The sequence below is a fragment of the Crocodylus siamensis genome, chromosome 2 (genome assembly GCF_052110815.1).
Source record: "Crocodylus siamensis isolate JL-2025a chromosome 2, ASM5211081v1, whole genome shotgun sequence".
In the NCBI taxonomy this organism is placed as follows: Eukaryota; Metazoa; Chordata; order Crocodylia; family Crocodylidae; genus Crocodylus; species Crocodylus siamensis.
The window spans coordinates 193173296-193197998 of record NC_143396.1 but is presented as its reverse complement, the minus strand read 5'-3'; positions in this window follow the sequence as shown (position 1 = coordinate 193197998).

Genomic DNA, 24703 nt, shown 5'->3' with positions numbered 1-24703 from the left:
CTACCCCTTAATCACTGATAACATCAAAGGTATAGCAGGAAAGAAAATCTAGGCTGTCATGACACTGAATGGGCAGGCAAGTGAGACCTTACTGTTTGGGGGCAACAGACAACATTTATATTTCTGGAAGAAATTTAAAGTGTTATGATACTGATTCTCAAGGGAACAAAGACATATTTGATCCACTTCATAAGAACATCTCCAAAGTGAGTGCAAGCTTTTTTTTATATATATGCCATATTATTTCTAGGGCTGAGTAAAACTTGACACTTTCACATCATGGCAGTTTCATGCTGTTTAATTTTGTTTCATTAACTCATACTTGGCTTTTAGAAACCCAAATTTTAAAATTAAAAGCAGTTCTAACTACTGAATTACTTTTGAGTTGAATTCTTCCCCCACAGTAACTAAATACTGTGTAACTCCCTGTTGGTTCCCTTGCTGCTCAGAAACAGTGAAGGGTGGGGGGAACCCCTCCCTAATCAGAGTCCTCCCAGGGACTTGAAATTTTCCATACTTGCCTGAAACATGTAAATCAGGGGTGGGCAAAATATGACCTGTGGGCCACATCCAGCCTGAGAGGCCATTCTATCTGTGCCGTGGGGCCCCTAAAAAATTTAGAAAATTAACATTTATCTGTCTTTGGTTCTTATCAGAAATTACAGGAATCAGGGGCAGTAGGACCCAGGGGAAGCCTGGTAGTCTCCCTCAACAGCAGGAGCTTCTGGCCTGGAACCATGTGGCTGCACTGCATCAGAAACACAGGTAAGGTGGGGGGGAGGGAAGGGGAGGACCCCAGGCAGAGAAGGAGCCCAGGGAAAAGCTGCCTGGGGAAAAGCAGCCCCCAAGGCCAGCACTCCCTGCTGCAGCCGCTCGCAGTCCGTGCAGGGATGTTCTGAGCAGGCACAGGCAGCCCCATGCGGGCTGCGAGCAGCTGCAGCACAGGGTGCTGGTCACGGGGTGGGTGAGGACCTGCTTCTCCCTTACTCAGCACCAGTTTGTAACCTGCCTCCACTGCCAGCCTGGGCCCTGTGCCGGCTCTGGGCTTGCCTGTCGGGGCTGCGCCATGGCGGTAGCAGCTGCGGCCCCCCCACTTGTTATGCTGGGCAGTGTTTGCCGCTGCTGCCCAACCAGAGCTCATGTGCTGGGCATCCCAGAGGTGGCAGTGGCAAACACTGCCCAGCGCAGCAAGGGGGGTGCAGCAACAGCTGCTGCCACAATGGTGCAGCCCCAACGGGAGAGCCCTGAGTCGGTGCAGGGCCCAGGCTGGCAGTGGGCAGGTTACAATCTGGTGCTGAGCACAGGAAAAGCAGCCCCTCACCTGCCCCATGGCTGGCACCCTGCACTGCAGCTGATCACAGTCTGCATGAGGCTGCCTATGCCTGATCAGTACAGCCCCACACTGGCTGCAAGTGGCTGCAGCAGGGAGCACTGGCTTTGGGGTGGGGGAGGGGCCACTTTCCCTGTGCTCAGCATCAGCTCATTCCCTGCCAGGAAGCAGGGGATCAGGGCTGCACGCTGCACCCTGCCTGTACCATGGGGCTGGGGGCACTGGGAGTGAGCGAGTGCATGGGGCCTGCACCAGCAAGGCGCAGAGCAGGGCGGCAGGAGTGTGGGGTCCCAGCCAGCAGGGGTTCTATGGAGCTGGGCCTGCTCCCCCACTCCCTGCTGGTGCAGCCCAGCCCAGCTCCACAGACCCCTGCCAGCCTAAGCCCTACTCTGGGCCCCACCAGTGCTGGCCCTGAGACATTTTGGGACATTGGTCCCAAGACAGTCACCAGGGCTCGGGGCACCTATGCATGCAACCCTCAACAGCTTGCCAAAACTGGGTAAGCAACCCTCCACCCGAAATAATTGCCCGCCCCTGATGTTAATCATCACTCAGATAATCATGCTGGTTAGTGAATAGAGTGCTAAATTCAACTTTGTTTCTTCTCTCTTACTTAAATAAATGTTTATGGGAATGTCTATAATAATCGCTGTTTGTAAGTTGGGAAGGGAAATATCTTTGGGAAGGTGAAGCTTCATGCACGTGAATAGTAAAACAGGGTTAAATCTTAAATGCGTATATTGTGATTTTACCATTTGGTTATAAAAGTAGACCTTTAAGGAAGGGATATTCCTTTCTGTAATTGTTTCATTTTGTACTAAAATATTTCATTGGCTTCCAAATACTGCTAGATACATAGACTTCAAAGCCGGGGGGTCTATTATGGTCATCTGGGTTGACCTCCTATATAACACAGAGCAAAACTCTACTTGTAGGCATTTCTTCATCAGGCTCATAGCTTCCGTGTGAACCCTGGACTATCCTTCAGAAAGATCATGATTTAAAGACAGAAAGTAATGGACAGCAATTACACCCTTGGGTAAGTTTTTCCAACGATTCATTAACCTCATTGTTAAAAATTGCACCTTATTTTTAACATGAATTTATCTAACACCAGTTTTCAAACACTGTCTCCTGTTATGCCTTTTTCTGCTAGATTAATGAACTGTTTATTAACAAAGAATTTTCTTAGGCTGGGATCAGGTCACCTTTTAATCTTTCATTGAATAAATTAAATGTGAGAAACCAAAGCTCAGTAAATTATGGCAGGTTTTCCAGATCTTAAATTATTCTTGTACTACTTTTCTGAACACTTTTCTAATCTGACAATATATATTGGCAAAGTGACAGACAAGTCAATCAAAAATTTTAGAGGATTTAATATCCTGATAACCTGTATCAAAAATCTCACTTGGTATGACATTAAGGTTATGCATTCAGTTATGTGCCTAGATAAATGCTACTGCTCACAATAAATACGACACTAAATGATGATAATGGTAATAGTCATTGTTCTGATAAAATATTATTTAAACATCTAAGGTATTTTTTTCTGTTGTAGCCTAGGGATGGAAAAGAACATCTGGTACCAGTAAAATGTTTAGGGGGGATTTGGGGTGGGGGTTGGGGGGCAAAATTCCTATAATCTTAAATGGCTAAACCAAGTTTGGGAAAATTTGTAATAAAAAATACCCTTTTGCTGAGACCTTTTTATACCAAGCTTTAGCCTGGAGCACATTTTTATAGTGAAGTTATAAACCTATGAAAAAATGTTTCTTGTAAAGCAGAGCCAATGATCTACAATAGCTGAAGGCAGACTTTATAGTCTGAAACACCCTAAAATTGGTTTGAATTACTTAATGCATATTTTAAGCACATAAATTTTAAAGCTATGCTAAGTTTCTCTGGCTGTTTGATCCTCCAGGGGACATGTTTTGGGTGACTGACGACTATTTGTTAAATTCAGCAAAAATTAATTCAGCTCGTAAGAAACTCATTTCTGGCTGGGGACTCTGAAATCATCTTCTAAATAGCATTATACTTTACAGCACAAAGTTAGGGCATTTTTATTCTAAAATTCTCATGTGACTAGAACGGATGTTAGTATCAAATCATAGGAATTAGAAATATGGAGAGGACTAAGTCAAACTTCCTGTCCCTTTCCCTGCTCATTCAGGCTTGTTTCCTACAGGATATTCATTCAGGATTTGGGCAACTCTAACCAGTTCTCATCTTTGACAGGCAGCCAGAAGCAAATAAATATTAAATTTTCTAAATTTTTTCAGGGCCCCACGGGCTGGATAGAATGGCCTGGCGGGCCGGATCTGGCCCCCGGGCCATATTTTGTCCATCCCTGGCGTAGGTCAACTCAGACGCATAGGCAGTACTGGGGGCTGGGTGATAGAGTTCCATGGGGCCATATCTCTATCTTTCCTGCTTTAAAACATAAATAAAAACCTTTTCTCACTATAGTTTAGTGATTTGAAACTGTGAATGACACCATCCTGTCTGTTCCTGCAAAGACAATGCAACGCTGTGGTATTTGCCACTCTAGGCTAGTGGTAGATTAAGTAGCAAGTCATTTCTTTTGCTGTTGACGTTGTGAGGCAGAATTGTCTTTTTCTCATACGTTCAATGTGCCTTGTCAGTAAGAATATGATCATTCCTTTCATGCACAGTTGAGGTATATGCATCAGGCATCAGAGGTACAGTGAGTCATTCTCATTGCTAACAGCATAATGGTCTTTGAGGGCTCTTGTGGTTAAATTAGTAGGTGCTAGTTATTGTTAGTATTCTGCACTGATGGCATGGGAAGCTGTTCTGAGCTGTTCTGCTCAGAACAGATGTGAATAATGCAGATAGTTAAGGATAGCAAAATCAGATCAGTTTACTGGTTGTACTGGTCAGAAACTTCAGTAATTTGTACATTTTTAAAATTGCCTTTTCTCTTTTTTGCTGCTTATGAGATGTCTGAAAGATGGTTTTCACTTCCAAAGGTATCTTTCAGTATTTTAAAATTTTATTTTATCAATAGTGATTCAGGTCCAATCTATTTTGCTCCCCCTCTCCAAGTTTCACTGAACAGCTGGAAAACAAGTAGGTGTATAGTGTGACAAGTGCCAAAGTGTAACCCAAGAAATGAAAAGGGAAGGGCTTTGTACTCAAAGGCCAATGCTTAATGAAACTAAAGCTCCTTTGCACAGCATTGGTGGCCTACAGGAAGCCTTAGTAGTAGGCATGTGTCTGTCTTGTGAGACAATAGAATTATGCTGAATGAGATTCGCTGAACATAATCCTTGCTTGAAAGATATAGCAAAGTTGGAGTGACCTCCCCAGGGCACAAAAGCCAGGGCAGTGTATATGAAGACACTGAGCTGCCCACGCACCAGTGTCCTCACTCAGCCTTCCTAGTTTAATCCAAAGGAAAGGGTCGTCCAGTGCATTTGAAACAGCTTGGCTGCAGGACCTGCCACAGCAAAGGGGATCATCCATTTGTCCATTTATCAGGGCTCTACCCCTAGACTGGCTGCTGACCAAGGTTAAAGAGCCCAGTCTACCTTATCATGGAGTGGACTTGAGACATGAGAAAAACCAGTCCTCACAGAATGTCTCTAAACAAAGATGCTCCTTAGCCACTGAAATCCTCCACTGCCACGTTCCCCCTGGGGGCTTCCCAAGCACCCCCAGAGGTATGCTTATCCTCGGTTGACAACCCTGAAATAGTTGATACCAGCCCCAGTCCCAGATCTTGGCATAGGGAGCATGTTGAGGTGCAGGTAGGAACCAGAGGCAAATGAAAATGTGCCCAGTCTAGTTGCTGTAGCAATTCTCTGTTTCTTAAAACATCCCATGAGCCAAAGGAAAGAAAGTAGAACCCAGTACTCTCCTAATTTATACCAGGGATGTGAATGCCTGGAGTGGTCCAGAATGCATGCAATTCAAAGGTGACATTAAAATGCCTTTGTCTCCCTGCTCCACTCCTGTCCCAAGCAAAATAATAGGGTAGCTGAGGCAGGGCAGACTGTTTTAAAGTGTTTGTTTTCGGTTGTTTGTTGAATTTTGTTTATTTATTAACTAGCTTTTATCTCAAATGCCTGACACACAGAAGGAAGGGCTCTTTACCAGTGGTTCAACAACATTGCTTCTTTAATTGAGGGTGCAGAAAGCCTGAACTCTTTTTCTGTTCCTCAAAGGGATGTGTCTAGCCCGAGTGTGAAAGGCAAGCTGGATTGTGACTGCAGAGTAGTCGGTACACAGGGCTGAGAGCACAGTCCTGGTGTGGGAGCACGGAAAGTCAGGAACTTGACCTTGAGTCTGCCACATCCCTCAGAGGTGCACTGGTTGCAGGGTCTGCCTCTGTTTTAATAACCCATCTCTACTGCAGCCTTCTTGTTGTTTCTAAAGAAATAGACATTCATTCAGAGTGTGCAAGCGAGCAACTGATTATATACCCCAGTTATTAGGGAACTTGCTTGGGAAACAGAAGACCTACATTCAAGTGCTCGCTCCAATGTACCTTTATTTATACAAAGTTGAAACAGCTCCTAAAGATGAGGTTGAGAGAGGTATAACTCAAAAAGAGAAGAGTGTGGTGGTCAAAGCATTCAGCTGGGGTAGAGGGATGAAAAAGCTGATTCTCACCCAGCTTTAATAGCAAGGCAACTTGAAGGAGAGTGTGGGAGTCCTACTTCAAACCCTTGATTGCAGACTGGAAGATAAGCACTCATAACACTGGACAAAGAGTAATGGTTTGGAGGGTAGGCGTTTTAGGACTGTCTGGGATGGCTATTTTATTTTTATGTGCTGCTATTGTCTACAGTCCTGCTTTCTTCACTTTCTAGCCTATTGCAGTTCTCAGACTCAGCAAATAAAACCTGGGAGAATGATTCTGTCTGTCATAACATGACATGTCAGGCCTATGACAGCTCTGTTTGAACACCCTTCTCTTGAAATGAAAAACAGTGGATTAAAAAAAGCCTGATTCATGTGGCGTACCAATCACTCCCTGACAACCTACATTTTAGTTCATAAAGAATCTATTAGGGATGATGATGAACCATGCTAGCCCATTTTCCAGCATATCAGGAATTATTAACTCTAATAAATGAAGTGTTATGTAGTCATTAGGTATCAGTTATATGGCGGCATGATGTCTGCATGATGACACAAATGGATTTGGAAAGCAGCTAAATTGGTTATTTATCGACTATACTGAACAACATTATTTATTGACCTGGCCCAGTAAGTTTGGTTTTCAAGCTGAAATTCAATTCTAAAATTTTTATGGACGTATTTAAGGGAAGAGAGGAGCTCTTTTAAAAGAGGTGATAAATTTAGAGCCCATGCTAGAACAGAGTTTCTCTTTCCCTCCAAATCTATTATATTAAATTTCGTTTTAAAAGACAAAACCTGAGAAACTAACCACGAGAGAAGTTGCCATTAGCAACAGTGAAACAATGCCTCAGGATAGTACACTGCCCTTCCTCTCCAGCAGCAGTCAATCCATCGGGCATATGAGGAATATGACACTGTGAAAGCGAGGGTAAACATCACATTTGACTGGGCTCTGTTTGCCTGGTAAATTGTGTTTGCTGTCTCAGGCCGCTAGAATACTTTAAAAGACTGAAGCAAGTAAACAAGTTTAATTTCATGGGATATAGTTTTTCCATTGAAATCGATTGCGTATTCATCTTCACAGCATCAAATCTAATTTTTAGCTTGATTCCTTTTTTTTTTTTAAACTAGAAGGAAAAGGCTGAGGGTACAGGCTGTGCATTTCATTCTGAAACAAAGAGAAAAGACAAAAAAGAAAATATTCTGAACAAAACACTATCTGCAATATTCTGGAGTTCAGGTTTTTTCCTTTTTTCAAAAGTAAGTAAGTTTTACTATTGCACACACACAACAGAGTCACAAACTTTTTTTTTTTATGGTGTCAATGTTCTCTCTCAAATAAATTTGCATCTCTCTGGTACAAAGGAAAATAGAATCGCCTTCCTTGGCTAAAAGAAGGTATTTAAAAATTCTTGTGCTTACGTATGTATATTTATTTATAATATTTTTTAAAAAGAGAATTAGAAATACAGTGTCTTTACAAACCAGATCAGTGTGCTTTGTGTTGTACTCTGGAGACAGAGCTCTGAATTCTAGTTATGTGTAAAAATATCTCTAGGAGGTGTGGTGAGAGGGACAAAGCAGGAAACGCATGATGTTTTAGTGGAAGGATATCATACAAAAGTCTTCATGAAATCTCAGTGATTATATGTAAGGCTTCTAAAAAAACCTCCCATAAAACCTGCTCTCTACTCAGAGTTCATGGAAACCTAATTAGGGCTGAACTTCGAAAGGTGCTTCGGGATTTAAACAAGCTGTCAGCTATGATATGCTGGCAGAGCAAAACTAATTTTCCCCTACTCATCTTGTTCTTAGCCCTGCTCTGTTAAACTGCTGTTGCCTCACAGCAGGAGACAGAGCAAAGGAGCAAGGCCGTTCTGCTCCTGAGTATCATCTCAGACTTAGTAATGAGGATCAATATTTTACCGCCTCCTCTACATGCACACACACACACACAAACACACACATGCACACACGCACATGCACGCACGCACACACACTGAATACTGGTGTCTTTCCAGTTCCTATTTTTTTGGGAATGAGTTACTGAAGCACATGACTGACCTGCTCCTCCTGCCCAGTTGCCTGTTGGAGGTTATGGGAGGCAAGCATTGCCTTTCAGGTTTGTTACTCCATAAAGAGGCAGCTGGCATGTTCTCTCTTGTTACAGCTCCAGTGATAAGAAAAAGGAAGGGCTGATGCTAGGAAGAGAGAACAGAATATACTGGTAAGAGGTGAGGATTTGCAAAGCAAGGTACAAGGTAGTGTGGCAGTGAAGCTGTGGGTGGAAGGGAGGATTCATAGATGCTAGGGTTGGAAGGGACCTCAATGGATCATCGAGTCTGATCCCCTGCCAGTGGCAGGAAAAAGTGCTGGGGTCAAGTGCTTGTCCAGTCTCCTGTTGAAGACCCCGAGGGTAGGGGAGAGCACCACCTCCCTTGGAAGCCTGTTCCAGATTCTGGCAACCCTTACCGTGAAGAAGTTCTTTCTGAGTGATGTCCAACCTAAATCTACTCTCTATCAGTCTTCTCTTGTGGAGAGTGAAAAGGTCCAGGTCCCCCAGCCTTTCTTCATAAGGCCTTCCCTGCAGGCCCCTAACCATACGAGTGGCCCTCCTCTAGACCCTCTCAAGGTTGTCCACATCCTTCGTGAATTGTGGCACCCAGAATTGGATGCAGTACTCTAGCTGCGGCCTGACCAGTGCCGCATAGAGGGGGAGCATCACCTCCCTGGACCTGTTCGTGATGCGCCTACTAATGCATGACGAAGTGCGGTTAGCTCTACTAATTACTGCGTAACATTGATGAGTCATATTCATCTTGCAGTCAAAAACGACTCTGAGATCTCTTTCTGCTGCTGTGCTGCTGAGAAGGTCATCCCCCAGCCTATAGGTGTGCTGGTGATTCCCTCTCCCTAGGTGCAGCACCTTGCACTTGTCCTTGTTGCACTACATCCTAGTGTTATGCCCACTTCTCTAACCTGTCCAGGTCTGCCTGGATTTAGTTTCTTTCCATAAGTGTATTTGCTTCCCCCTGTAGTTTGGTGTCATCTGCGAATTTGGACAGAGTGCTTTCCACTCTCATCCAGGTTGCTGATATTGAACAGCGCCGGTCCAAGGACCAAGCTTTGGGGGACCCCATTGCCCACATCTTTCAAGGCTGATACCAACCCACCCACCATCACTCTCTGGGTACGACCCTTAGGCCAATTTGCTACCCACATGACTATGTAGTCGTCTATGGCACAGCTGTACAATTAGTTTATAAGAATAAGATGGGATACCATGTCAAAGGCCTTCTTAAAGTCCAAGTAGTTGACATCTACCTCAACTCCTGCATCTAAGCATTTAGTGACCTGGTCATAGAAAGAAACAAGGTTAGTCAGGCAGGATCTTCCTGTTATGAACCCGTGCTGGTTGCCCTTCAGCATTATATTACCCACTGGACTCCTACAAATGTGATCCTTGATAATTTTTTCAAGGGTTTTCCCAAGGATAGAGGTGAGACTAACCTGCCTATAGTTACCTGGATCCTCCTTCCTCCCCTTCTTGAAAATAGGGACCACATTGGCCCTTTTCCAGTCCTCTGGGACCTCACCTGAGCACCATGAGTGCTCAAACAGTTGTGCCAGTGACTCTGCTATGACACTGGCTAATTACTTCATCACCCTTGCATGGAGCTCATCTGGTCCCACTGATTTAAACACATCTGGCCCCTCCAAGTGTCTCTTTACTAGGCTGGTGCTGACAGTTGGTGGGCTGGTGTTTCTCGTGCTTCTGTCAGTAATGCACTTGGGAGATTTGTTTAGATCCAAGTTCAAGAATATAGAGGCAAAAAACTCATTGAAGAACTCTGCTTTATCCTTCCTATCTGTCACCAACTGCCCTTGTCTATCCTGTAGGGGTCCTATGCTGCCCTGCTCCTTCTTTTTGCTCCCTATATACTGGAAGAAGGACTCTTTGTTGTCCTTAATTTTTGTTGCCATCCTGAGTTCTAATACTGCTTTGGCCTTCCTAACTGATTTCATGCAAGTGCGAGCCAAGGAGGTATACTCTTCCTTGATAGCTACCCCCTGCTTCTACAACCTGTATGCCCTTTTTTTTTGCCCTTAGGCTTTCCTGGATTCCCCTGTCTAGCCAGGAGGGTTTCTTGGCCCCTTTGCCTAATTTTCTATGCAGTGGGATTACCTCCTTCTGCACCCAAAGGATCGACCACGCTTCCCGGACCCCCATTTTGTCAATGCTCTTGAGCTTTAATGCCTCACTAACTAATCTCTTAAGCACACTGAAGTCAGCCTTTCTGAAGTCTAACAGTTCTGCCTTGCTGGTTATTTTTCCCACCCTTCACTGGATAGTGAACTCAATCAGTTGATGGTCACTAGGTTGCCTTGTATCTGCAGATCCCCCATCAGATCATCCATAGCCAGCACCAAGTCCAGCAAGGCATTCCCCCTAGTGGGATTGTATACCTTCTGCGTTAGGTGAAGGTCCTGTATGCAGGTTAAGAACCTATGTGAATGATTAGTTCTGGCTGACTGATCCTCCCAGCTGATGTCAGGGTAGTTTAGGTCACCCATGACAACCATATCTCTTGACTGTACAGCCTCTGAGAGTTGCCTGGAGAATTCCAGGTCTAGCCCATCCTTTTGGTATGCTGGTCTATAGTAGACCCTCCCCACCCGCTACCAAGTCCCTTTCCCCCTGACCTTGTATCCTAACCCGCAGTACCTCAGTTTGGCCCTCCTCTGATCCCATCTTCATTATAAAAGATGTATATTGCTCCTTAACATAGAGAGCAACACCCCCTGCCTTTTCCCCCCCACTCTATCTCATCTCTGCAACCTATAACCTTCAATGCCTACTGCTCAATCATGAGTAGGGTCCCACCAGGTTTCAGTTAGCCCAATCAGGTTGAAGTTGTTGCTTGCAAGCAGAAGTACAAGTTCCTCCTGTTTGTTTCCTATGCTTGTAGCATTAGTGCAGAGACATTTAAGCCCCGCAATGGGTGCCCTTGGTACCCCCCTGTCCTGATGTCTATCGGGCACATTAGTGCTTACCTGGCCCGATCCAGTGCATGGCTTAAGGTTCTCTGAACCTAGGTTCTCATTGTCCACGGCATCCTCATCCCCGATGAACCTAATTTAAAGCCCTTCAGAGAAGATCAGCCAACCTGTAAGAGAAGACTCTTACCTTTAGAAGAAAGATGAAGACCATCTCATCCCAGGATACCTTTCTCATAGAAGTGTGGATCATGGTAGTAGAAGCCAAAACCCATATGATTGCACCAACTCCAGAGCCTCAGGTTGGCTTCTCTGATGCAGGCATCTTGGTGTTGATGGTGACTGCTGACCAGGAGGACCACCTGTGGCCCCAACTTCCTAACCTGGTTCCCAGAGCCTTGTAGTCACATATGATGCAGTCCAGACTACTCCTGGCCACATGAATGACACCCATGGAATAGTAATCAGAGGGCTGGATGAGGTTGGGAATCCTCACAGTGATGTCTTGGATCCTGGCACTGGGCAGGCAGCAAACCTTCCATGCCGTGGGATCCAATCAAGAAATAGGCCCTTCCACCCCTCTCAGGATGGAGTTGCCCACCATGATGACCCAGAGTCTCTTCTTCTGGCTGCCCAGTTATTGCTCAGTCTGCATGATTGCTGCGGATGTGTCTTCCCATGACTTCCTCTGCTGCATCATCCTTCAGTGCTTCCAGGACTTCGTATATGTTCCCCAGTTGTGTTGGGGAAGCAGTCACAGCCGCATGCTGTCTGGCTCTGGAGGTGACCATCTTCCCTTTGGCTGCCTTGAGACCCTCTTGTGGTGTCTCTCTACTATGTGTCTGGTCCTGCAGAGAATGAAAGTACCCATCAATTTCATCCTCTGCAGCCCAGATTCCCGGCAGCCTGCTCACCTCAGCCTGGAGTTCCCTCACCTGCCCCTCCAGAGCCTCAATCCAGGTATATCTGGGGCAGGTGAGGGGACTCCCCCAGCCCCTATGCTGCCCCCAGGCCCCAGAGGTCCCATCAGGCAACTCCCGCAGACTGGGAGGCAGGGCACTGCTGACCCAGTCAAGGGCCATGTCTGAGTGGAGGCCTCACAGGAGCCCCAGGGCAGAGGCAGCAGCAGGACTGCCTCTGCGCGCCGCATCACCACCTCCATAGTAACCCCACTTCTCATTCACCCACCTGAAGTCTGTGTCTGAAGCTGCTGACTCTTGGAGTTCAGACCTCTCCTGTTTGTCCTCCTGTGTAAATTCCCATGCAAACTCTGGTGCTTCCCTGAAGAATGCACCTGTTTGCCTGGCTTGTTTGCGTGGCTCCCACCCGGCTCAGCTATATGGGGATGGGAGGGTGAAAAAAACCCTTCCCGATTTCCTACAGCTGGCCTGGTTCCTAGCCTTTCCCCCTCACTCTGCCCGGCTTACTTGATCATAACTCCTTATCCGTCTATCAGGCTGCTCCACTCTGCTCTGCTCCGCTGTGGTCAGGGGAAGCCAAAAGCACATGTGGGCTGGAGCACACGTGTGGCTGCTTCGGCGTCTGGGCCTGACTGAATGAAGCCAGGCAGTTAATTGGGTGAAGCCAGGCAGTTCTTAATTGCTGGATGAGTTTCAGGGGAATATGGACTATTTGCCCACTAACAACTTTTAAGCTAGGAATGGACATTCAAAAAGCCTGAGCCTGAATTGATTCATTCTTTACAGGGTAGTCTAACCTGGCTAGGCTAAATTAGTTTTGTAACCAGATAGACATCTGAGAATTGTAGGCACATGCCTACAATGGCTCAGGCTAGAAGCTGAGGGACACTAGAGTAGCTCCCCTTCCCTTCTTCAGTGCTGAGCTGAGGGGGGCATAGCCAAGCCCCAGGAAGAGGCTCTGATTAGAGAGGGGTTCCCCCACCCCACCTGAATAGCTCAGCAGGGAATGTTTATCACCCCATTTAGAAAACAGAGGGACATTACCAGCTATCTGTTGATTCTGCCTTTGTCCCATCTGTCACAGTTCAGGAGGTAGCCAGCATGTGGTCTGCTAGCTAATGCGGAGAGGTGTCTGTGAGGGACAGGGGAATGCCTACTTAGCAGAGAGTAGGTAGGGGATGGGGGGAGCAGGTAGATGCTGCTGTGCCCACAAGTCTCTGCTGAAGCTGCAGCCAGGGCCTGAGAGAGCATGCTGGGATGCTGGGGGAGTCTGACTTAATTGAAACCAGCTAGGGGTCTGGGATAGCCATTGTATAAAGTGGTCTGGGCCAAATCAGTTAAGTCTGATACTACATTCAACCAGGTTTATCTCAAACTGGTTTCAGCCATTCTCAAATTGGTTTATGTGCACTAAACATCTGTTCTGTTGCAGGTTTAAACCAGTTTCTAGTTTAAGCTGGTAAGCTGGTTTATGTGTAATGTCTGTCCCTACCCTTAGTGTTTTTCACAAACACTATAATGATATGATCCTATTCACATATGGAGCCCTGTCAGTTCAAAAGATTGGAGAAGCCACAAGAGTTCATCTAGGTTTGCCTAAGGGTCTTGTATGGCTGGCATAAGGATCTTTCTTGACTGATTGCTTTCTTTCTCTGGTCCTGACTTGGATACCACACATCTTTTCCAGCTTCTTTGTATATGCTTTCTGCTCCACTTCAAACTGAATAATGTAATGGCAGCCATCTTGGTTGTCATTTACAACTGAACTAGGATATCTAGAATTGAAGTAATGAGCTTCCCTTAGTATAGCTAAAGGGTCGTTATCTACTGGTGTCCATTTGTACCTAGGTCCATTGTCACCCTCCTGGGAGCTGCAGCTGTCACCCTCCTTTGGACAGGAAAGTATAACATACAACCAAGTTCCATAGGCACTGGTGTTCACAACTTATTAGTATGTCTATTTTCCTTTCCCTTTTTTTGGGTAAACATTTTGTAGCTCACTTTAGTGCCGTGGAGAACATCCTCTCCTGTAGGCTAATAGCTTTTAAAAAACAAATCTGATAAATCAATCACTCGCTGATTACTTTGATGTCAAGTTATCTTTCTCCCACAATAGTTCTAATATGTCCTCAGGAAAGTTGTAAGACCAATTGAACAATGCTTGTTACTTAATTTAAAAACAAAACAAAATAAAGGCTCTTCCTGCTGCTCTAAATAACTTCAATGAGAGGATTTCTGAAGAGACATCATCTGTTATCCCAAAATTTATCTTATTCTGCTTTTGCCCTGATGCTTAATGAGATAGCTGCACTTCGATGTAAGGGGAAAAGTACGATCTTTTAACAGGAACTGGTGTAGGTCAACCTCTTATATACCCTGTTGCTGCTGGGTGGGTAGGGGGCGCCTCACCATGGTGCAGTTGGTGCAGTGCTCTTGGGGGAAGAGTAGCATTTCTTACATTTGGGAGATTCCCTAGACATTTTTGCCATATTAACCAAAGTATCATGAGCTCTGCTCTGAGTCTCTCCTGGTTGTTCTTTGATGGTATACCCAGAAAGGTCAAGTTGATTCTTTTAATTAGAAGTCTGTTAGGATGCTAGTCTGTTGTAGTGTTTGAGTTGCAAGAAGAACAGCATTACTCTCTATTTTATGAACTAAATACCAGATGAGGGAATTCTTTCTCCCAGAGGGTAGCCAGTCTTCCAGAATGTAATCCACCATTCTGTGTTCTCTATATGGGATGCCTTCATACCACCATCAAAAGAACATAAGAACAGGTGTAACACACAAACATCTGTGCAGGCCACTCATTTCCTACTAAGTTTTCTTTAGCAGGAAGGTTTTTTTTGTATCATCAAGGATGATAATCTACATTAAGTAATCTGTCTCTCCAAATATGCTCGGGAAATTGACATTAATTGTAAAATAACAGCAGAAATAAAGATCTCCTTGAGAGATTAAGTCAGGGATGTCAAATTCATTTGGCCCCATGGGCTAAATAAGGATTGTGGGCCTCCTCATGGGTCAGAGTGGGGACCTACCTCCAGTAATGGGGTGAGCAGGATGATGTTAACACCCACAGCCATAGGTGCCAACTTTTATTTTTGCGGGGTGGGAGGCCTAAAATGGTGCCCCCCACCCCTTCCCTGGTGGCACTGCCAGAGCAGAGCAAATGGAGCCCACAGGGGGCAGGGGCAGATGTGGGATGTCTGCTATGGGCTTTGGGCTCCCTGCCTGCTGCCTTCCCCCCCCCAAGCCCTGCAAGAGCTGTGTTGCCATGGTGAGGTAAACCCTGCCCACCGGGCAGCAGTGTGGGCACAACTCCACACCACCACCCCTGTTGCTGCTGGGTGGGTAGGGGGCGCCTCACCATGGTGCAGTTGGTGCAGTGCTCTTGGGGAAAGAGCAGCAGGGTGGGGAGCCACGAGTGCACAGTGGGAAGACTGCATCCATAACCACCCTGTGCACAAATCTGGGGGGCGCATGTCCCCATTTCCCCCTCTCTGGGAGTGTGTGCAGTGACAGGGAGCTTTCCCCTTCCCCCTCAAACAAGCTGCCCATGGCTCTGTCCTGCTCCCTACCCTGACTCTGTGGCAGAAGGCCACCTCTGTTTCTCCCCAAAAACTCTGCTCTGTGACAATTTTGTTAAGATGGGTCCTGCAGAGGGTACAGACCTTACCTTATCTCTTTAGGTAACCTGATCTGGATACATTCCTGAAGGAGGGGGGGAAACCTGCTCCCTCTGCCTATGTGACTGGCATCACATACCTGGGTGAGGGGCTTGGGTTCTCTGGTGGGCTAGAGACTTCCAGTCTGCCTTGCAACCAGTGATGCATTTAAAATTTGTTGGCTGACAGCCAAAAGATGCTGGCTTCCATTGGACCAGGTAAATGAGGTCATAAGGGGTAAATTAAGGACTGCCCAGGAGGAGGGGGCAGCAGCCATGGGAAAAACTCAGAGAGAAAGAGGGGCTGGACCATCTGAAACTCGCTCTCCCTCAAAACTCATGATCAAGGAACTGCCTGCCTCCAGAGGGAATCTCCACCTGCCTCTGGATGATACTTGTGATTAAGCTACATGAGATCTAAGTAGACATATAGCTTGCAGTAACTCAGATGCATGATCAAAGGCTACTCCAGCCACCCTGTTTGCTCTATGGGATTTCTCTGACACTACTCAACTGTGTACCCTATTCCAATCCTACTCCTTGTAACCAATAAAGTTCTCCTTTGTACCTAGCATGGGAGACAGATTGGGAGTGAGCCTAGATTATGCCTTGGGGTCCTCTTGGTTCAGCTGACTAAGGGAGACCACTACTTGTGCTTCTGATTGAGGGAAGCACCCCAAGTTCTTGAAGTGAGTCAAGTACAATTGAGGGCTGTTGGCCTGTGTTTCCCAGGGGACATCGCGCCAGAATCAAGCCCATCCCTGGGTGGTGGCAGCTCTATCCCCAGGCTAGTGGGTGTTCTCCAGGAAGGGGGTCAGCCAGACATGAGGCACCCCCAAGGAAGCACTTGGAGCCTGGAAGGTGGTCAGGTGCAGTGAGGTGGGTGGCTCAGTGCAGGAACACCCCCTACTGGCCCACCACAGACCCTGGGCTCCATGAACTGCTCTGACTGGGCAGCACCTCCAGGCCCAGCCGCTGCCCCACTCCCTCCCTCACTGTGTGGGCCTCAGTCTGCCACCCCTCCTCCGAGTTACCTGCAGGCAGCTGGGGGAGCTGCTATCCACAGCTGCCTGGAGCTATATTCCTGGCCATGTTCATGTGTGTGCACACATGCATGTGGCACCCTCTGCATCTCTGCAGCCCCTTGCTGGCTTTAAGTCTCCCATCCTGCGAGCAGAAACCTCCCGTTTCCCATATTTTTCCTCAGTGAAAAGAAAACCTGGATCCCTTCATGATACTGGGAATTCAGAACAAATGCTGTCCCAAAGTCATGCAGCCAAGGAATGGGACTTGATATTGCCATTTCAGGACTGTCCTGCCTAATTAGGGATGGGTGGTAACCCTATCCTCTTCTCATGTACGTGGCGCCTAGGCCCAAGGCTGCCTGAGTTGCTGTCAGCTCAGGGAGTTGCATGGGTTAAGATTACTGTTGACTGCTCCACTGCTGCCAAAAAAATCCCCAGTGGGGATTCATATCCAGGATTTCGGCAGTGGGGCGAGTGATGGTGATATTAATCCCCACACACTATATTGGCTCAGAGTCGCTAGACCTAGTGCAACCACTGCTTGTTTCACTGATGAAATTCGTCCCTGTAAGAGCCCTGAAGGCTGGATGTTTGACACCCCTGAACTCAACAATCCAAGCCAGATGCCTTTTTGTTCACATGGTTATATTTTACAAGTAAAAGCAATAGCATATTATATGCTAACATAGCATTCATTTTTCCTGCTTATCTGTTTTAACATTGATAATCTTCCCCTGGGAGGCTTCAGAGAAAATTAATGGAACTTCTCATGTTTTATGATTCTGATCATTTACATGTAGGTCTCTGTTGATTTGTGTTTAGATAAGAAAGTCTATTTATTTGCCTCTCATTTAGACTGCTGTGTAATTCCACAGACTTCAGTAATTTACTGATGGGCAAAGCATATCTAGCAGCTTGAAAAAAAGATACAATATGTATTAATAAATAACTAAAAATGCCTGCACATCGGTGTCTTATATGTAAATGGGATTAGGTGCTTAACTATGGTGAATCTTTCAACCCCTGAACAACATGTAGCTGACAGTGGCAGAAACTTTTTGTTTGCCTTTGCAATGCAAAGTAGTGAGCCAGGTGGACATAATAAACGGAATCAGTTTCCTGGGACTGCAAGGAGAGCACTTCTGTCCTTTCTTTTCATGAAACATATGATTCACTTTCTATCTATCATTTGCCTTTGCAGCTGCCCCCCAGAGACAACAGACAAACCTGCATTTTGAAGTAAGTGCGAATTTCGGCAGCATAATTAGAATATTTCAAAGAAGTAGTCTCTTTTTCTCCCCTTTTTTCAGCTAGTAGACTGGGCTATGCCCAGGTTATAATAAATGATGACATTTTTGATTGGCAGAATATGATAGAGGTTTTAGAACAGAATCCTAAATGATTGCAGTTTCTTTCTTTTAGAAAGCCATTCAGAAAGTGTGTCTTAAATGAATACCATTGCTTAGTCCTCTGTAGTTGGGAGCTAGAATTCATGACAATCACTTCAGACTGCTCAACAATAGACTCTGCAGTGCAGAAGAGGTGGAAGATAAAGAAATACATTTAAAAATAAAACATATTTTTCTGTAAAGTAATAAACACTAATAAAATCTTTGTTAAGCTTTCATATTCAGGGCTGAATCTTGTAGTTTTGTAGTTCTTATTTGGGTCAAACTCTCCTGATTTCCAGTGGCATGTAAAAATCAGGGTTTTTATGAAATTATCTATCTTTAGGTAACCAACTATGAACATTTTGTCCTCTGCAGTACAATGAATTCTCAATGTATGTCTTTTTCATTTAATTAAAATACAGCAATATATATTTTAAAAAGTATCTTTTAAGCTCCTGGCTCCCATTCTGTCTCTGCAGTCTTCTACTATACTATTCTCTTTATGCAGTTTAGTGAATCACATTATCTTCTCTGTAATGTGCTCTTTCACTTCAGACCAAAAATCAGATACTCCACTCTACTGGTTTTTAGTCACTATCTAGTTCTGACAGTACAGTGTCACATCATCAAATGGACTTATCCTGGATGAGGTAATCACTTAAACCTATGGGATGGTATATGAAAATCTGTAAGGACTGAATATTTTGCCATTTATTCTGTTTCTGAACATGTTCATGCCACTCTCATGTTACTACTCAAGGTACAGTTTTCAAAAACCTAGTAATTTAGGAACTGAGACCATACTATTGAATAACACTAACTCTGATGGAACATTTAAGAAGCATTATCTTCCACTGAGCAAAGAGAGATTTTTAGGAAGGACGTCTGCAAATACCTAAGTAGTTTGCATATAAGTTCTCCCTGTGGTAGCATCACTAAAGAACTCATATTACAATTGGATTTTGAGGATTATATGAAAACTGTACCCCTGGATAAGAAGTCTTCAATTTTGAAGAGTAAGTGCCTATTTTTGTCAGTAAAAAAGATATTATAGAGGATCTGAATCTTCCACTGAAGCTGTTAGCTCACTGAAGGCTGAAAGCTATATGAAATCCAGAAAATCCTTCCTGTTGGTTAGATGGCCATGATGAAGTCTAAGCATGCATCCGTTCTGCTAAGAGTAGACAGGTGAGAAATAGCAGGTTCTCTAAGATAGTTTTACCATTTAAAAAACCCTCAGCAATGTGCTTGAGGGGAGGAAGTATGGGCTATAATTATTTTACGTTTATGGATAATAAAGATTTTTTCCAGTTGCATAATGAACACTTCAAAACTAGTGTTTTCCTGAACTATAGGTTTCTCTGTTACTTAAAATTCCCAGTAGAACTGGCGATTCTAGTCCTGAAAAATACCACTTTTCATTTCTGTATTATACGTTGCAGGCCATATGTGAATCAGAGAATCTTTTATACATCCCACATACTTTCTACCCAAACTTGTTGAAATTATGTTCATGGATGCAATTTGTGCCATTATAACACAATGCATTGCCTTCAAAGGTATAACTATCATAGCTCTTATTGCTCTGATGGAATCTGTGGCCTATTTAAGTGAAAAGCATACAAGAATTAATGCCACATATGATCAGTGTTGTATTTGCATTTTATCCCTACAAGTTCTAAGTTTATGGAAGAGTAATTTCTGCAGTGCTCACAACAAATGGGGTAAGTGTGTGAGAGCGATTTACAGCCTCTCAGAAAGCATAGTGTCATTTCACTTTTATGGAGTCTTTGTGACACTTCTCTGACACAAATTGAGTGGCGTTATCGCTCGTCTCTCTTTCAGAATTTTCTTTAATTCCTGTTCCTCTCTGCTGCTTGCACTGGTATGCAGGGGGAAGGATCCAGTCTAGAGTGAGAAGCTACAGTTCAGCCTGTTTCCTTGGATAATGGAGTATGTGAGTCTATTACTATGTGCATTTGCTAGTTTAGGGCTGTGCATCCAAAACAGCAACTAAATGTCGACTCTCCTACTGTCTCCACAGCACTTAGGCTAGGTACGGACATTCAATTGGTAGTGAACAGAATACACATTGTCCCTTTGGTAGTGGTTGGGGGGTGCATAAATCTTAGACTGGGTGCCATCATTTTTAAGCCAGTGTATGTTCTGAACCTCTGTTCTATTATGGGCATAGACTGGTTTCTGTTCACTTAAACCAGTAAAAGCATAATATCTGTACCTGCCCTTAATGACTAACTCTGCCCAAAAGTACGGAGCTTGTAAAGGCAGGGAGGAAGTGAAAATAGTATTAATTTGATTCATTACTAGAAAAAAAGGGGACAACACCCATGAAGGGAGCTCAGTACTCGTGTTCTAGGAACAACAGTATGAAACAGTGTCTTAGCAAAGGCAGGATGCTTGGATTCTTTGGATTCATCCTTCATAGATCAGGAAACGATACGGAAGCATCAGTGAATCAGAACAAATTGGCCCAAGGGAGAGAAAAGGGAACAAGGACTATGATGGGCTATCAGAATTGAGAAGGGTTCAGAGATTGCCTTCAGGGCTACTGGAAGAGAAGACTAACTAGAAGAAATATCAAGGAAGTTGTCTGAATGGAATTTCTCTCTAGGGGATCTGATGTCCTGGTATATCCAACCCCATGCTCTTTTGAAATCTGAGGCACTTTATAAGGGTCTCCCATTCAAGGACTGACTAGGACTTGTTTAGTTATGATATGAGACAAGCATGTAGTCTAAAGCAGCAGACCTCTGGTTGTGCAGCAGCAGTAAAAACAACCCATGAAATCCTTCCCCATTCAAAAGGAGGGCAACATTTCCCTCCATTCCCCTGTTCAAAGACGAACGTTAGTTGAGGATCTGTCTGTATTTTTCTGATGCAAGAGCTGCTTCCAATAATTGAACAAATGTATATACCTGGGGAGAACTAATCCATAATGCTCATCTTTGAAATCCAGAGGGCTGGATGACTCATGTGCATGAGTGGCCATTTGAAAATTGTACACTCCTTGGGGAATAGGTAACCCTAGCCTTTCATCTTCTAAATCAGAGGTGCTATTGAACGTAGTTTGATGAATAACTCAGCAAGTGCAATTAAACAGGAGCAACTAGCCATGTGCCTGGTGAAGGACAAAATTACTTATCAATCATTGTATGAAACACTGCTCAACAGTTTAGTAAAATGTGCGTTCTTTACGTGGTTGGTGGTGAGGACAAAGGCCCTCTTACCTCAGGTTTGCTGAGTTGAATTGTTTTTGCCTGCAATGTATGAATCGAAGGCTTTGTGTAGGTACTAATTCTTTAACATCCCTACTCCTGCCTGCTGACAGTGCTCAATATAACCCCATTTTCAGTAAACATAGCCAGAGTTTGTAATGAGAGGGCAGCAGAGTAGCAGGTCAGATTGTCAGCTGCTCTCTTTTCAGTGAACCATTTGTGAGTTGTTGTTTCCTTCTGATTGTTTATGTTAAAGTCTATTAAATTGAGTGACCTTTTCTATAACTATCCTGGATCACAAACATGCCCCTGTAAGCTGAGGTTCACAGACAATTGAATGCTGCATTATCTATTAAGCAGGAATCTGGGTTTTCCATTTCCCATGGAAAAAGAGAGGAAAATGTGGATTTCCCCCCTTACTGGAGTAAAATGTGGCTTTCTCATTTTAGCAGAGAAACCCATGAATCTTGCAGTTTTGCAAATGAGCTGTCTGCAAGCTGGCAGAGTTCCAGCCTGCAGGGGGCTGGGGGGGAGCAGGAGGAGGATGGTCAGGCTGCCAGGCAACCTGGAGAGCAGCTCCTGCAGGTAAGTGGTGGGGAGGATTGAGGCCCCCATAGGAAGTGTTGCACAAATGGCGGTTCGTTTCCCTGGAGGCGCGCTGAGATCACAGACACACAGACATCAGTCGACACAAAAGGATGTATTTGTTTGCAAACAAAGGTTAGAGTGGAGCAAGCTTGGTGCTCAGATCACCTCTAACGAACTAATTGTGTCTGCAAGTGGCATTTATCTTCTCTGTCCTGGGCACGTGTGCAGACACAGGAGTTCCTGCAGCCTACTTCCGTTTCATACAAACATACATGTAACTACATCATCACATACATCGCATGTATAATATAATTAGCTATTTGAGTATACGGGGCGGAGAGGTAAATATGCAACAGCTCATTAAGCATGCTCAAAACCACAAGAGTTCATCAAAGGTTCATTCCCCCCCAAGGCCATGCAGTTTCTGTAATCAGCATGAGAAAGACTAAGGAGGGACTGGGGGAGAGAAGCCTTGGACAGTATTTCTTTCTTATCAAGAGCAAGATGTAAGCTGTGCAGTTCTAACAGGAAGGAAGGGAGGGAGTAGGTCAGGGCTGGGTCTGGGACTACTGCCCAGCTGGGCAATGTGGGGCTTGGGCCTGGGACTGTAATGTGCAGCCACAGGGCCCTGGTGGAGAGCAGGATGGGGCTGTGGGTGGCTTGTTTCAGGGGTAGGGCTGGCTCCCTGCTATGTGCACACTCCCAGAGGGGCAGGGGGACCTGAGACTCCCAGCAATGTGTGTGAAGTGGGGGTGGGGTGGGCTGCCCGCTGTGGCTCAGGCTCCCACCCTGCTGCCCTCCACTGGGGCCTCCACATCCTGGTGGCTGCAACCTGGCACTGCAGGGCAGAGTGGGGCCATGCAGGAAAGCTGCTTGCTGCTGTGAGATTCATGCTGCCATGGCAATGTGTGCCATGCATGCGGGGGCGGCAGTGCAGGGTTGTGCCCCTCACTGCAGCTATGTAGGCAGGGGATGCAGTGCCAGGGCAATGAGGAGCTGGCAGTGGCAAGCAGCTTTCCTGCACACCTTTGCTCTGCCCTGCAGTGCTGGGTCACACCTGCAGAGCTGTGGAGGGCCTGGGGGTCAGCAGCAGGGTGAGAATCCAAGCCCCACATACATATCTGGGGGGCACATGTCCCCCCATCCTCTAGGAATGCATGCAGTGGTGGGGTGCCACCTCCTGCCACCTGAGCCTACAGTAGGTAGGCAGCAGGTGAGGGGAGCCAGGCTCCACTGCACTGCAGCAGCTGCCACCTGCCAGGGGCAGGGGACTGTGGACCCAGGTCCCTGGCCCCATAGCCCTGGCAGCTGGGCCTCCGTCAGGGCTGTGGGTAGGGGGTGAGAGGCACCAGCAGAGCTGTGGGGGGCCATGAGGCATGGATGAGAGGCATGAGCAGGGCTGGGGGGGCTGGGAAGGGGGCATGAGAGGCAGCAGCAGGGCCAGGGGGGCTGTAGGGGGGCTTTTCATTTTAATCGTGTATTTTGTGGGTTTTATCAGAGAATTTGATTTATTTTCTTTTAATCAGGGAAAACCAGGATCCCTGCTGATAAACCTCTAAACTATCTGACAAGATCTTGTTGGTCACAGTCTTGTACTCCTTCTTCTCTCTCTTCCCTATTCACTCCAACCCCAGAAGGTCTCCAGAAAAAGCTCATCATAATTACTTGCAGAGTAAAAGAGGGAATGAACCATGTAGACTGAACTCCCTATTAAAGACTGAATCCAGAAAAGGATGGACACATTGAGGAAGCATTGTGGGGAGGTTTGCACAACAGTGTCTGTTCTGTAGATAAATAGGGCACTTAAGTTTCTAGGGTTACTAGTTTGATACCTTTTCACGAAATCTAAATTCAAACAAATTTAGAGAAAAAGAAAATCTTTTCTGTGTGCCATGAGGGACATGAAAATAGTCTTTCAGTCTGTAAAACATTTTTATAAAGAGGATAGTGATCAATTGTTCTTTATGTCCACTGAGGGTAGGACAAGAAGAAATCGGTTTGCTTTACAGGAGAAAAGGTTTAAGTTAGATATTAGGAAAAACTTCCTAACTGTAAGGGAAGCTGACTACTGTCCTTAGTAGTGTAAGAAGACTGTGGAGCCTCCTTCAATGTTAGATGAACATACTATCAAGAACAGTATGTGGGATGGTGCCTCAACCCCAGATGCAACCTGGATGCACACTTGAAACACACTTCTAGGGTGCTTCCACAGCTTAGGGTGCTATTCTGTCCCCAACTCCTCTATGCTGCCTGATAGTTTCATAGTTTCATAGTAGCTAGAGTCGGAAGGGACCTAGGTAGATCATCTAGTCCGACCCCCTGCCTTAGCAGGAAAGAGCACCGGGGTCAGATGACCCCGGCAAGGTGCTCATCTAACTTCCTTTTAAAAATCCCCAGGCTAGGAGCCTGCACCACTTCCCCTGGAAGCTGGTTCCAGGCCCTAGCCACCCTGACTGTGAAGTAGCGCCTCCTAATATCTAATCTAAACTTACCCTCCACCAGCTTGTGACCGTTATTCCTGGTCACTCCTGGCAGCGCACGGGGGAACAGGGACTCCCCCAATACCTGCTGATCCCCCCTGACCAGTTTGTAGCAGGCCACAAGGTCCCCCCTTAGCCTTCTCTTGTGGAGGCTAAACAGGTTCAGGTCCCGTAGCCTATCCTCATAAGGCCTGCCCTGCTGACCCCTGATCATACGAGTGGCCCTCCTCTGAACTCTTTCCATATTGTCCACGTCCCTCTTGAAGTGTGGCGCCCAGAACTGGACGCAGTACTCCAGCTGCGGCCTGACCAGTGCCGCATAGAGGGGGAGGATCACCTCCCTGGACCTGCTCGAGATGCATCTGTGGATGCATGATAGGGTACGATTGGCCTTCTTGACTGCCTCCCCACACTGCCGGCCCATGTTCATCGTGGAGTCAATGACGACTCCAAG